General features: G+C 38.1%; 1 protein-coding gene across 2 annotated transcripts in view; it reads right to left on the bottom strand.

The window, feature by feature from the left end:
* The window catches only part of prdm5 (PR domain containing 5), a 316,540-nt gene that overhangs the window by 263,792 nt on the left and 40,598 nt on the right, over window positions 1–12,150 (bottom strand). The window lies entirely within an intron of this gene.

The following is a 12,150-nucleotide window of genomic DNA, read 5'->3' on the forward strand; positions in this document are numbered from 1 at the left end:
CAACGTAATTTTCAGAACTATAAATTTCATCCTAACTACAGCTCGGGCATAAAATAAGCCTTTACTGTCTTCTTGGAAGGCTTTGTGGCATTTGTAGGAGGCAAAAAAAATGTTCTGTTAGGGTGTGTGTGTTTGTGTGCATTAGCCTTTAAAGGAGTATGTGGTTGCAATGCAACATGCTCAAAACCAAGAGTTGCTCTCTGCTTTGATGCAATGTTTCCTTTTGCAGAAAAGAGACACTCTGATGACGTGGATGTTGCTGGCACACACAAAAAGGACTTTGCCAGTGTTGGATAGCGCGATGTAATTGTTTTCCACCAGGACAGAGGATTTTCCTTCTTGGACAAGGATGTTCTCCGAAATACATCCAGACCTCTTTCTGCACAGCTTGGTTTAACTGCTGCTCCTTATCCTCTTTTCATCACTGGTGCTGGAGTCTGATGATGGTCCCAGTATGCTATCAAAGAATGATGTTACACCCTTTGGATGCGTTACAGGTTTATCTTGTGCTGTAGGCTCCATTTTCAATTATGTCCAGCTGCCTTGCTTCCTTTTTGACAGCAAGTACCATGGTTTGTACTGTGCTTAGGACATTAAATGCTTCGTCAGCAGGCAAGAACTAAACCTGGGATCCAGAGCAGCAGCAATTAAAACTGTGTTTGGAGATTCAGATTGAAATGCAGATAATCCATCCTTCCATCCTTGCCATCCTGCTGTGATTTGTTCTGCCACATGAGCTTGGTATGTCCTTAGTAAAGCAGTCTTCAAAAGCTAAACTCCAAATGGACTTCGTAACGCTTTGTACTAGTTGTGTAAGTGAAGAAAACCACAGCTCCTTCAGATGGCTCAAGGGCTTGACTCAGCTACTCAATCAGGTTCCACTGTTCAGGCTTGAGATCAGGGTAGTTGTGTTTTCTTCTCAGAGTCACTGCTATATCACAGAGTGCAGCAGTCACTAGCCATCCTTGGTCCAGCAGCCTGGATAACATGTAATAAGTACCTCTAGTTAAGTTCCTTTAGATGGGAGCATGCCAGTTCACTTTTATTTAAAATGTTCCACAAGGCATGTTGCAGCAGCCACACACTTGGAGATAGCTTGGTAGCTGTTCATAGCACTTTGCACAACCAAGTTCAGTATATGACCTACACATAACACTGATGCCCATGCATGCTTTTCTGCCAAAACCTTCATTGTTGCTACAACATTAGCAGCTTTGATTTTCTCTGGTGGAATGTCAAATTTGGCAATAACATCTTCAAACCATTCTGCAATATTTGCAGCTGTCTCTGTCTTCAAGGGACATTGTTGTCAGGATGTTGGACTCCATTTCCCAATCCTCCCCAAGAAAGTGACATGTCAACCTCAATCACACATTTTTATTAATCACTGTGAGGTAGACATGTGTGTGAGTAACATAGTAACATGAAAAAAGCTCAGGCTTTCTCAGATTGACTGCATTTTATTTTCTGTGGTTATTTTCTTGAACAAACCTTAGGTAACTTAGATAACTGGCCATCATATCGATTTACGTTCTTATGTAGCCATTACATATAGCTATTGTTAACGTACATTCTTTACTAATCTTTGTGGGGTTTTTTTTTGTTGCCAAACAATTGCTGTACAGTAAACCCTCGTTTATCGTGGTTAATCTGTTCCAGACTCTACCGCGATAAATTAATTTCCGCAAAGTAGGATTCTTTATTTATAAAACGAATATTTTCACAGTTAGAGCAAAGAAAACCTATTTACGACCTTCTAAATAAGTTTTTTTAACATTATTAGAGCCCTCTAGACATGAAATAACACCCTTTAGTCAAAAGTTTAAACTGTGCTCCATGACAAGACAGAGATGACAGGTCCGTCCCACAATTAAAAGAATGCAAACATATCTTCCTCTTCAAAGGAGTGCGCGTCAGGAGCAGAGAATGTCAGAGAGAGTGTGTGAGAGAGAGAGAGAGAGTATGCGATGCACCGAGCGGGAAGCACATCGTATATCATTGAGGAGTTTTTAATATGTAATACGTGCTCTGACTGGGTAGCTTCTCAGCCATCCACCAATAGCATCCCTTGTATGAAATCAACTGGGCAAACCAACTGAGGAAGCATGTACCATAAATTAAAAGACCCATTGTCAGCAGAAATCCGTGAACCAGTAAAAAATGTGCGATATATATTTAGATATGCTTACATATAAAATCCGTGTTGGAATGAAGCTGCGAAAGTCGAAGCACGATATAGCGAGGGATCACTGTATTGCTGAACAGCGTGCTATTGGGCTCTAAAGAAAACAGAGCAAAAATTCAAATTTCCACGAAGACTATAAAACCTTCATGAAAGACATTATTGACAAGGGTTATGCTGTCAAGGTACCCAAAGAAAGCCTGAATTGCAATGAAAGTAGGGTGTGGTACATTCCACATCATGGTGTGTTATCATCCTAAGAAAAATAAGATTTGAGTGGTATTTGATTGCACTGCCACCTACCAGGGGACTTCACTTAATGAGCAATTATTGAAAGGTCCTGACCTAAATAACACCCTCGTTGGCATCCTTACAAGATTCAGAAAGGAGCCAGTAGCATTAATGTCAAACATTAGGTCAATGTTCTACCAAGTTAAAGTCCCAGATAAAGACACTGATCTTTTACGCTTTTTATGGTGGCCTGAAGGTGACCTGGAGGAATTTAAAATGACAGTACATCTTTTTAGTACTACTTCTTCACCAAGTTGTTATTCTTCTGCTTTACATAGAACAGCTGAAGATGCCAGGGAAATATTCCCTGAGGAAGCTGTTAACACCATACTCAATAAAAACAGAAATATTAAAACCAGAAGAGTACAGTACTTGGTTAGTTACATAGTACTTCTAATAATATTCTTTATCCATTTAAGCATTCCCAAACAGAGACAAGAGGGGGCCAATGCCATTAACAGCATTAACAGGTCAGAGGAGTATAAAGATAAGGAGCTCCAAACCAGACCAAATCTGACAAAAATTTCTTACAGTGGGTATTCAAGTTTTGTTATAGCGCTATCATGCACTTATTATGTTTGATTCAATGACTGTTAAAGTAACAGGGTGAACCGGTGACGCCAACATTTCTGCAGTCCAATTGTCATACCTCGTAAGGCCACGCCACATACAATTTTCTTTTAATGGGTATGTAAAATTAGACAAATAAAATTAAGGTAGGAGTATCAATTGGAAAACAAAGAAATGACACCCATATTACTTTTTAATATTTCATATAAAAATTGTTGGAAGAAAAAAAATTTTCTTTCAGGCTGCTTTTATCCTTTTACTCATTTTAATTGCTATAGTGTTAAAAGTCTCTCTACCAATGTCATTTTGAACCTGTAGGTTTACTACACATTACAAACTGTTCATCCACTCACCCCTTTCTAACTCTCTTATCCCGCACAGGGTAATGGGTAGCAGGTGCCTATGCCAAAAAAATTGGATACTAAAGGAAAAATCCTAGCCAACTTGCCAAGCCAATGCAGGTCAAATTTAAACTCAAGCACCGACTCTAACTAATACTAGGCCAATCAATTTTCAGCAATTAACTAAAGACTAAGGTCTTTGGGATGTGTCAAAAAGTCTGACTTACAAAGGAAGATTATGCAAACTCTGTATAAACACTGTACAGGCCAGGATTCAAGCCTAGGATTCTGTAGCTGTGAAGGATCAGAATTGTACTCACATGCACCCAATTAAAATACATAGTTAAAGGTTTAGAAACGCCTTCTCATCAAATACCAGATTGATAATAAAAGTAATCTATTTATTCTGTGGTCAGAGTCAAACTAAGGCAATTTCATTCATGTGAATATCAATACAACTCTCCTTGAAAATAGTAGTAAAATTACACTGACATGATTAATGTTCCAAAAAAATTATTTATAAATAATACTACTTTGCATATCAAAGATGACATAACTTATAAGTTTATAAAAATGTAAAACAACTCAATAAAGATTAGTCAATGACATTGTTAATACTGCTGCAATATCTGTAACTCCATATTTGAAAGTAAAATATTTTCATTTAAAACGACTATGCACTCAAATCCATTTGAGTGGCTTAGGCTCAAGTAAAATTAAAAAAAAAAAAAAAGAATTAAGCTTCTTAAATAAATTTGGCCTTACAACTTAGGCAGAGGATGACATTTATCTTTGAAAAACAGTAGCCTGTTCCACAGAGATAATCTGGTGTAGATTAGATACTTTGTTTTTGTTAAGAAAATATTATACTGTAATAATTTTGATATTACATACCTTCAAACTGAGATGAGTAAAATACATTACACATTATAGTTCTAAGAACATATATGGCTATTTCAATTGATGATGAACTTAAAAACATGTAAAAAATGCAACAGTGCTGGATCAATACAAAAATTTTGACATTAATACTTATATGAGCGTTAGCAACTCAGTACCAAAATGATACAGAAGCAAAAAAACTGATACATTTGCATTTTTCATAAAATAAAATGCAAAATTAATGCCTTCACTTCAAAAAAGTATTCATAAAACATAACATATACTGTAATATCAGAATAGTTGTGCATGTAATTAATTTTAAATATTATAATGATGAGAACACAACTAATAATAGTAATATGAATAATAATAATAATAATACAACAAACCCAGCCACAGGGGATACACAAACCAGTGTGTTTCTTCGTGCCGGTCCCAAGCCCAGATATGGGGGGTTACGTCAGAAAAGACCCGGTGTAAAATTTTGCCAAATCAACATGCGGACAACAACAACTGCCACCAGTACTGTTAGCCAACAGGGTGCTGACAGAAATTAGGCTACTGTTGGCCGAAGAAGAAGGAGACGAAGAGGAGGGAGACATGTCCGGAGGCAGGAGGAGAGGAGGAAAGTAAAGACAGTGGAACTGAGGGTAAGAACTTTGAATGTTAGCAGTATGACTGGTAAGGTGAGCGAGTTAGCAGATATGATGGAGAGAAGGAAGGTTGATATATTGTGTGTACAAGAAACTAATTGGAAGGGGAGTAAGACCAGGTGGATCAGAGGTGGATTCAAATTGTTCTATCATGGTGTGGATGGGAGGAGAAATGGGGTAGGGGTTATTCTGAAGGAACAGTATGCCAAGAGTGTTTTAGAGGTAAAAAGAGTGTCAGAGTAATGATTATGAAGCCGGAAATTGGAGGTGTGATGATGAATGTTGTTAGTGCATATGCCCAGCAAGTTGGGTGTGCGATAGAGGAGAAAGAAGATTTTTGGAATGAGTTGTATGAAGTGATGAACAGTGTACTCAAGGGACAGAAAGTGGTGATTGAAGAGGATTTCAATGGGCATGTTGCTGAAGGGAACAGAGGAGATGAGGAGGTGATGGGTAGGTATGGTGTCAAGGAGAGGAATGAAGAAGGTTCAGATGATAGTGGATTTTGCCAAAAGGATGGACATGGCTGTGGTGCATACATATTTTAAGAAGAGGGAGGAACATAGGGTGATGTACAAGAATGGTGGAAGATGCACACAGGTACAATACATCCTATGCAGAATAGTCAATCTGAAGGAGATTGAAGACTGCAAAGTGGTGGCAGGGGAAAGTGTAGTTAAGCAGCATAGGATGGTGGTCTGTAGGATGACGTTGGAGATCATGAAGAAGAAGAGAATGAGGACAGACCCAAGGATCAAATGGTGGAATTTGAAAACGGAAGACTGCAAGATACAGTTTAGGGAGAAGGTGAAACAGGCACTGGGTGGTAGTGAAGACTTACCAGACAATCGGGAAACTACAGCTGATTTAGTAAGGGTGACAGCAAGAAGCGTGCTTGGCATGACATCTGGACAGAGGAAGGAGGAAAAGAAAACCTGGTGGTGGAATGGGGAAGTACAGGAGAGTATACAGAGGAAGACGATGGCGAAGAAGTGGGATAGTCAGAGTGACACAGAAAGTAGACTAGAGTACAAGGAGATAAGGCGCAAGGTGAAGAGAGGTGATGAAGGCTAAAGAAAAGGTGTATGATGAGTTGTAGGGGAGGTTGGACACTAAGGATGGAGAAAAGGATCTGTACGAATTGGCTAGACAGAGGGACCAAGCTGAGAAAGATGTGCAGCAGGTTAGGGTGATAAAGGATAAAGATGGAAACATACTCACAAGCGAGAAGAGTGTGTTGAGCAGATGGAAAAAGAGTACTTTGAGAGGTTGATGAATAAAGAGAATGAGAGAGAGAAGAGGTTGGATGATGTGGAGATAATTAGGAAGTGCAACAGATTAGCAAGGAAGAAGTAAGGACTGCTATGAAGAGGATAAGAAATGGAAAGGCCGTTGGTCCAGAAGACCAACCTATGGAAGCATGGAAGTGTTTAGAAGAGATGGCAGTGGAGTTTTTAACCAGATTAATTAATGGAATCTTGGAAAGTGAGAGGATGCCTGAGGAATGGAGAAAAAGTGTACTGGTGCCGATATTTAAGAATAAGGGGGATGTGCAGGACTGTGGTAACTACAGGTGGAAAAAATTGATGAGCCACAGCATGAAGGTATGAGTTGTGGAAGCTAGGTTAAGAAGTGAGGTGATGATTAGTGAGCAGCAGTATGGTTTCATGCCAAGAAAGAGCACCACAGATGCAATGTTTGGTCTGAGGATGTTGATGGAGAAGTATAGAGAAGGCCAGAAGGAGTTGCATTGCATCTTTGTGGACCTGGAGAAAGCATATGACAGGGTGCCTCGAAAGGAGCTGTGGTACAGTATGAAGAAGTCAGGAGTGGCAGAGAAGTATGTAAGAGTTGTACAGGATATGTATGAGGGAAGTGTGACAGTGGTGAGATCAGCGGTAGGAGTGACGGATGCATTCCAGGTGGAGGCGTGATTACATCAGGGATCAGCTCTGAGCTGTTTCTTATTTGCAATGGTGATGGACAGGTTGACAGATGAGATTAGACAGGAGTCCCTGTGGACTATGATGTTTGCTGATGACACTGTGATCTGTATTGATAGTAGAGAGCAGGTTGAATCTGGAGAGGTGGGGATATGCTCTAGAGAGGAAAGGAATGAAGGTCAGTAGGAACACGACAGATTTTTTTATTGTCGACGTGTCATAAACAGAACCTTCAATAGAGGATCCAGTCAAAAAGAACCACATGGTTTTTGTAACTGCAATGCACTACATGAACGTCTGGGGGCAGTATCGTTTGTTATTGTTTGTCAAGACTGCACACAGTCCTACCAATGAAGAAAAACGTCTGAGGAGAAGAAGAATGTAGAGGAATATAAACGTGGTTGCAATGGCAAGTTGGATAGAGTAGGGGGAAGGAGATGGAAAAAAATTGAGACAGAAACTTTCTAAAGTGTGGGAGCACTTCACCGAAAAAGAAAAAAAGTTGAATGCTCATTATGTAAACAAGAACTTTCTTTTCATGGCAGCACCATCATGATGTATGAGCATCTGAAACTAAAGCATCCTGGAGATGTGATGCCGCCGTCTCTTGAGAATTTATGCTGGCGCTGTTAGTTAGTTAGTTAGGGTCAGATCAGGAAGGGAGGGAGAGCGTGAACGAGAAAACAAAAGTGAAAAAAGCTAACTTTTACAAGTAACAAATTTACACCCAATCTGTTCGTTTTTCAAATAATATTGCATTAGTGCGATGATGTTTTCTGAGTAGTACTATTCAGGTCATACAAAGATTTCTTTAAAATGTCACATATATTAGTCTCTTTCTTTTTTTTTCCCCAGTGCAGCGCACTGATAGCAGAAGGTGTGAGCTTATTCAGTGCTAGCAGGAGCACACAGGTGGCCGGTTGCTTGTGCAATAACAAGTTGACCTGGCAGCGATCAAAGCACATGTACTGTGAAAGGCATGTAGGCGGTCCACTGAGAAAAGAAGAGTGTTCATGGCTCACCTTGCAGAGGAACATTCTTTCCTCTGCGTGTCCTGGAGTCCTGTGCAGACTGGGAAAGACCGGGGGAAAAAAATACGGTCATCGATTACAACCACAAGGTATGCGAATGAATATGAATAATTTTGCATCCGTGCCACAATATTCCGAAATGTACTATAAGGTCAAAATGAATAATTCTAAATATCATATATACCTATGTCTCTGTTTTTTTGTCAGTCTGGCTTTGTCATCACAGGCATTAAGGCGCATACTAATTCAGCGTAATCAGGAACACTCAATAAAATTGAATAAAAAAAATCAAGTGACAATGAAATACAAATATGGCAGATTCGCCAGCGTTTGTGTGTCAGCTTTTATTCATCCAGATCAGAGAATTTCCAGTTCGATTGTCTCAAAACACCACTCACATCTACAGTTATTCCCAGTTTCAGATAAAAAGTAACAGCTTCAGATTCCTGGGGGCTAGGCAGTATGTATCATGATCATGACAGAGAATAAAAATGGAAAAAAAAAAAAAAAAAAAAAACGGTAACTTTTACAAGTACTATACAGTGGCTGTTACAGACACAAATCAAATGAAATAATCGTGACTAACTGAAAAATAAATTGAACGATTAGTCGACTACCAAAATAATAATTAGTTGCAGCTAGTTTGGACATGTGCAGAGGAGAGATGCTGAGAATATTGGGAGAAGGATGCGAAGGATAGAGCTACCAGGAAAAGAGTGTGACCTAAGAGTGAAGACCTAAGAAGAGGTTAATGAATGTGGTGAGAGAGGACATGTAGGTGATGGGTGTAACAGAACAAAATGCAGAGGACAGAAAGATATGGAAGAAGTTGATCCGCTGTGGCAACCCCTAATGGGAGCAGCCAAAAGAAGAAGAAAAATGCAACACTTCCAATGCTCAACTACTAATAGGAACTGAAATCTCTGATGAATCTCATTGAGACACCTTATACAGCGCTAAGCACTTGTGACACACCAACCCTGATACTATCACCTGATGTTATTTTTTAAAGAAATAATCAAAATACAGTTGGAAAATATTTCATGACACCTAAAACATGGAGCAAACCCCACTTCAAAAATGACCTTGGGGTCTTAAATTATATCAATGAAATACACATTAATTAAAAACAATGTGTGCAATACAGAGGCTACACTGTGGATTAACAATCATTAGGGTTGAACTAGTTCTGTGTGTGGCTGTTCATCAAACAAGCTCAAGAAAAGTTTCATTGTGAAATCATAATGTGCGAAAATGCTGCACTTATTAACCCATCAAAATGCATTAATCTTAACTTTTTGTTTTTAATGCAAATACCTTTTCACACCTGTCAAGTTCAGAGCCACTGAAATATCTTAGAATAAGCAAGGGATAAATGCTTAGAAAAAATTCCATATGTTGCCTTCTGCTTGTCACACAGAACCACTATGGAGATGGATTACTGCCAAAAATCTGCATGCAATCACCACACATTTTGTAAGCATCCTTACAGCCCTTTCAGATAATCTGCATGCCTGGTCAGAGTTCTCTGTGTCCTTTTTTAAAACACATGGTGCTTAATTTTCAATAGTGGTGAATATGATGTGTTTGCTGGTGACCTTGTTTGTCAAATATTTTCCTGAGAATTTACCATGTAGCTGAATTATGGGATATTTTTCCCCACAAGTGCACCTTGATACTTTGCAAGGCCAGTGTGACATTGCAGACTTTTAGCACCCATCTTCATTAAACCATGCTTACTGCAGGGTAGCTGCCGACATAGCCATCACTAGGTTGCAGGCACATAAGGGAAAAAAAATAAAAATAAATGCCCTACCCTGCTAGCCAGTGGTGTGCTGTGTTTTCCACCATATCTAAACACACTCATTTCGCCAAAAAAAAAAACCCACTCTTCCACTCACTGTTGTTTCAAACTCTCAGATGTATATCTCATATGCATTTAAAAAGTAAATTAAAAAAACTAAGTATTTTCATTTGAGGGGTACATTAGCTTACTATAATGAAAATATTACAAATACTGTCATCAGATATGTAACAGTGATTACAACAGATTAATCAGAATCAAAACATAGAGCTGCAGTCAGAGTTTTGTCAAACAATGGAATGAGCTAGTCCCATGCCAATGCTTTGTGGCACTACCAATGTGTGTCCCATAAGTGCAACTCTGTGAAAGCAATGATCCATGTTTTATGTATTTATTGGTAGTTTGTGGTTGTTTGTTGTTTTTTGCTTGTGGCATTTCTTTTGTTTATGTCTTTAGTTGTTTGCACAATGACACAGTGTTTAGCACTGCTGCCTCACAGCACAGATCAAATAGTTGGTCTTTATAATTGGTCTAGCATAGATGGTAGAGTTTTCCCTAGCCCTCATTTCGTGGAGTTCAGAGAAGTTTGAGAACATTTCCTTGATTTTGCCGAACATGCAGCAAAATGAACTCTGCATGGTTCACTAATCACAACTTTTTAATAAGGCTGCATAAAGCAGTTTCAGTCACATTTTCATGAAGTAAGATTGTCAAATTTTGTATAATGCTGGTATAGCATGGTTTTAAAAATTTGGTAGTTCAGTACTTTCTTTAGTACCACTATAAATCACAACACCAACATGGAAGAATTAACATGTTGTGAGATAACTTGCAAATTAATTGTTTAAGTAATTGTCTAATGTGTGTTTAATTTAATTTTGTATTTCAAATTAATATTAGTGTTCCAAAACACTGAAACTTAAGGATATACACATTATTAGTGTTATCACAGACTTGATCTTGCTGCTACACTTTTCATCCATCCTCATATTTGTCCACTTCCCTCAACTGTCATGTTTTTCTTGACTGTTGCCATATTTAGGCAGCACTTCAACACTGGGTTATCTTGTAATATCTAAAATTATTGCTTTTATTGTTTTTTGCTGGAAGCGGACAACAGACTTACCTGCTCCTCTGTTCCAATTTTTGCTAAATCAGTTTAGTGAACTTTCCCTAGACTGTTCATTTCTTCATCTGTAGTTATCTATATGCCAGTTTTGAATTGGTAGAGTCATTCCTACTCATTTAAGTCTGCATATCAAGCTAAACGGTAAAAGGGTAAGTTCTTGAACTTTATACTGTATGTGGAAATGTACACAAGACTTATATGTGAGAAACCGTTAAGCACTAATAGAAGTTGTTTTACAAGGAGAAACTACAAAATGGCTGAAGACCTCAAAGCAATAAAATGTAAGACTAATAAAAGTAAATGTAAGGGCAGAACAAAGTAATGTTATGTGCACTTACCAATTTCATTAAACTTGTATCTAACCAAAACTGTGCTGCTGGAGCCAAATCCCATCTCAGCTGCACCAGGTGTAAGGCAGAAACTACCCTTGCATGGGATGCTAGTTCATCTTCAGGTAAATTCATACAGGAGACAATTTAGAGTTGCTAGTTAACCTAATATGAATATCTTTGAGCACATGAGAATTATAAATATGGGAAGACTTAAATTAATAATCGTTAATGACTGTAGACTAAAACATACTACTTGGTGGAGGAAAGAAAGGCAAAAAATGGAGGATTGTGATTTTAAGAAGTGGCTTTGGAGAAATGCTACTTGAAGGTTATAGAATACATTCAACTACACAAAATAAGCAAAAAATACACTTGTAAAACACTGGTAAAAGAGAGAGGTAACAGTTTAATTACATTTTCTTTGACAAAAGTGCAGAACAACAAAAAATGCAGAATCCTAGCACAGTGCTGATTGAAGCAGTAAGAATGTTAAACAAAACAAAGAGAAGACCAGCATAAATCTGGAGATCTTTGAAGAGGGCACAATACAGTTTGAAAGGGCTAGAAAAGTCAGGAAAGAATGGAAGTAGCAAAGTCACAAGGTGGAAGATTTAGAGAATTTTAACAAGAGAGTGAACTAAAATTAACCTGATAACACCTGATGTGAGAAGTACTTTGAAGACATACGGAATTTTGTGAGATGGTAGATAACTAAACAATTTAGTTGGGAAAAAAACATAGAATTTGTGTAAAGCCGAGTTTTATTTTTTCCTAAAGTACTAATACCTTTTTCCTAAAAAAATGAATGATTGTTTATGATTACTGCTTATCAAACTGACTGACAGTCTGACATAAAAAAAACAAGAGTTTTCAATATTTTAAAAAAAAGAACAAGCATAAAATTAACTCCCAACATCTGTATTATACAATGTACTACACTGATCTTTACAAGGTGCTTTAAGCATGCCTACAGTTCTTTGATATCCTGTATC

The sequence above is a fragment of the Polypterus senegalus genome, chromosome 4 (assembly GCF_016835505.1).
Source record: "Polypterus senegalus isolate Bchr_013 chromosome 4, ASM1683550v1, whole genome shotgun sequence".
NCBI lineage: Eukaryota > Metazoa > Chordata > Cladistia > Polypteriformes > Polypteridae > Polypterus > Polypterus senegalus.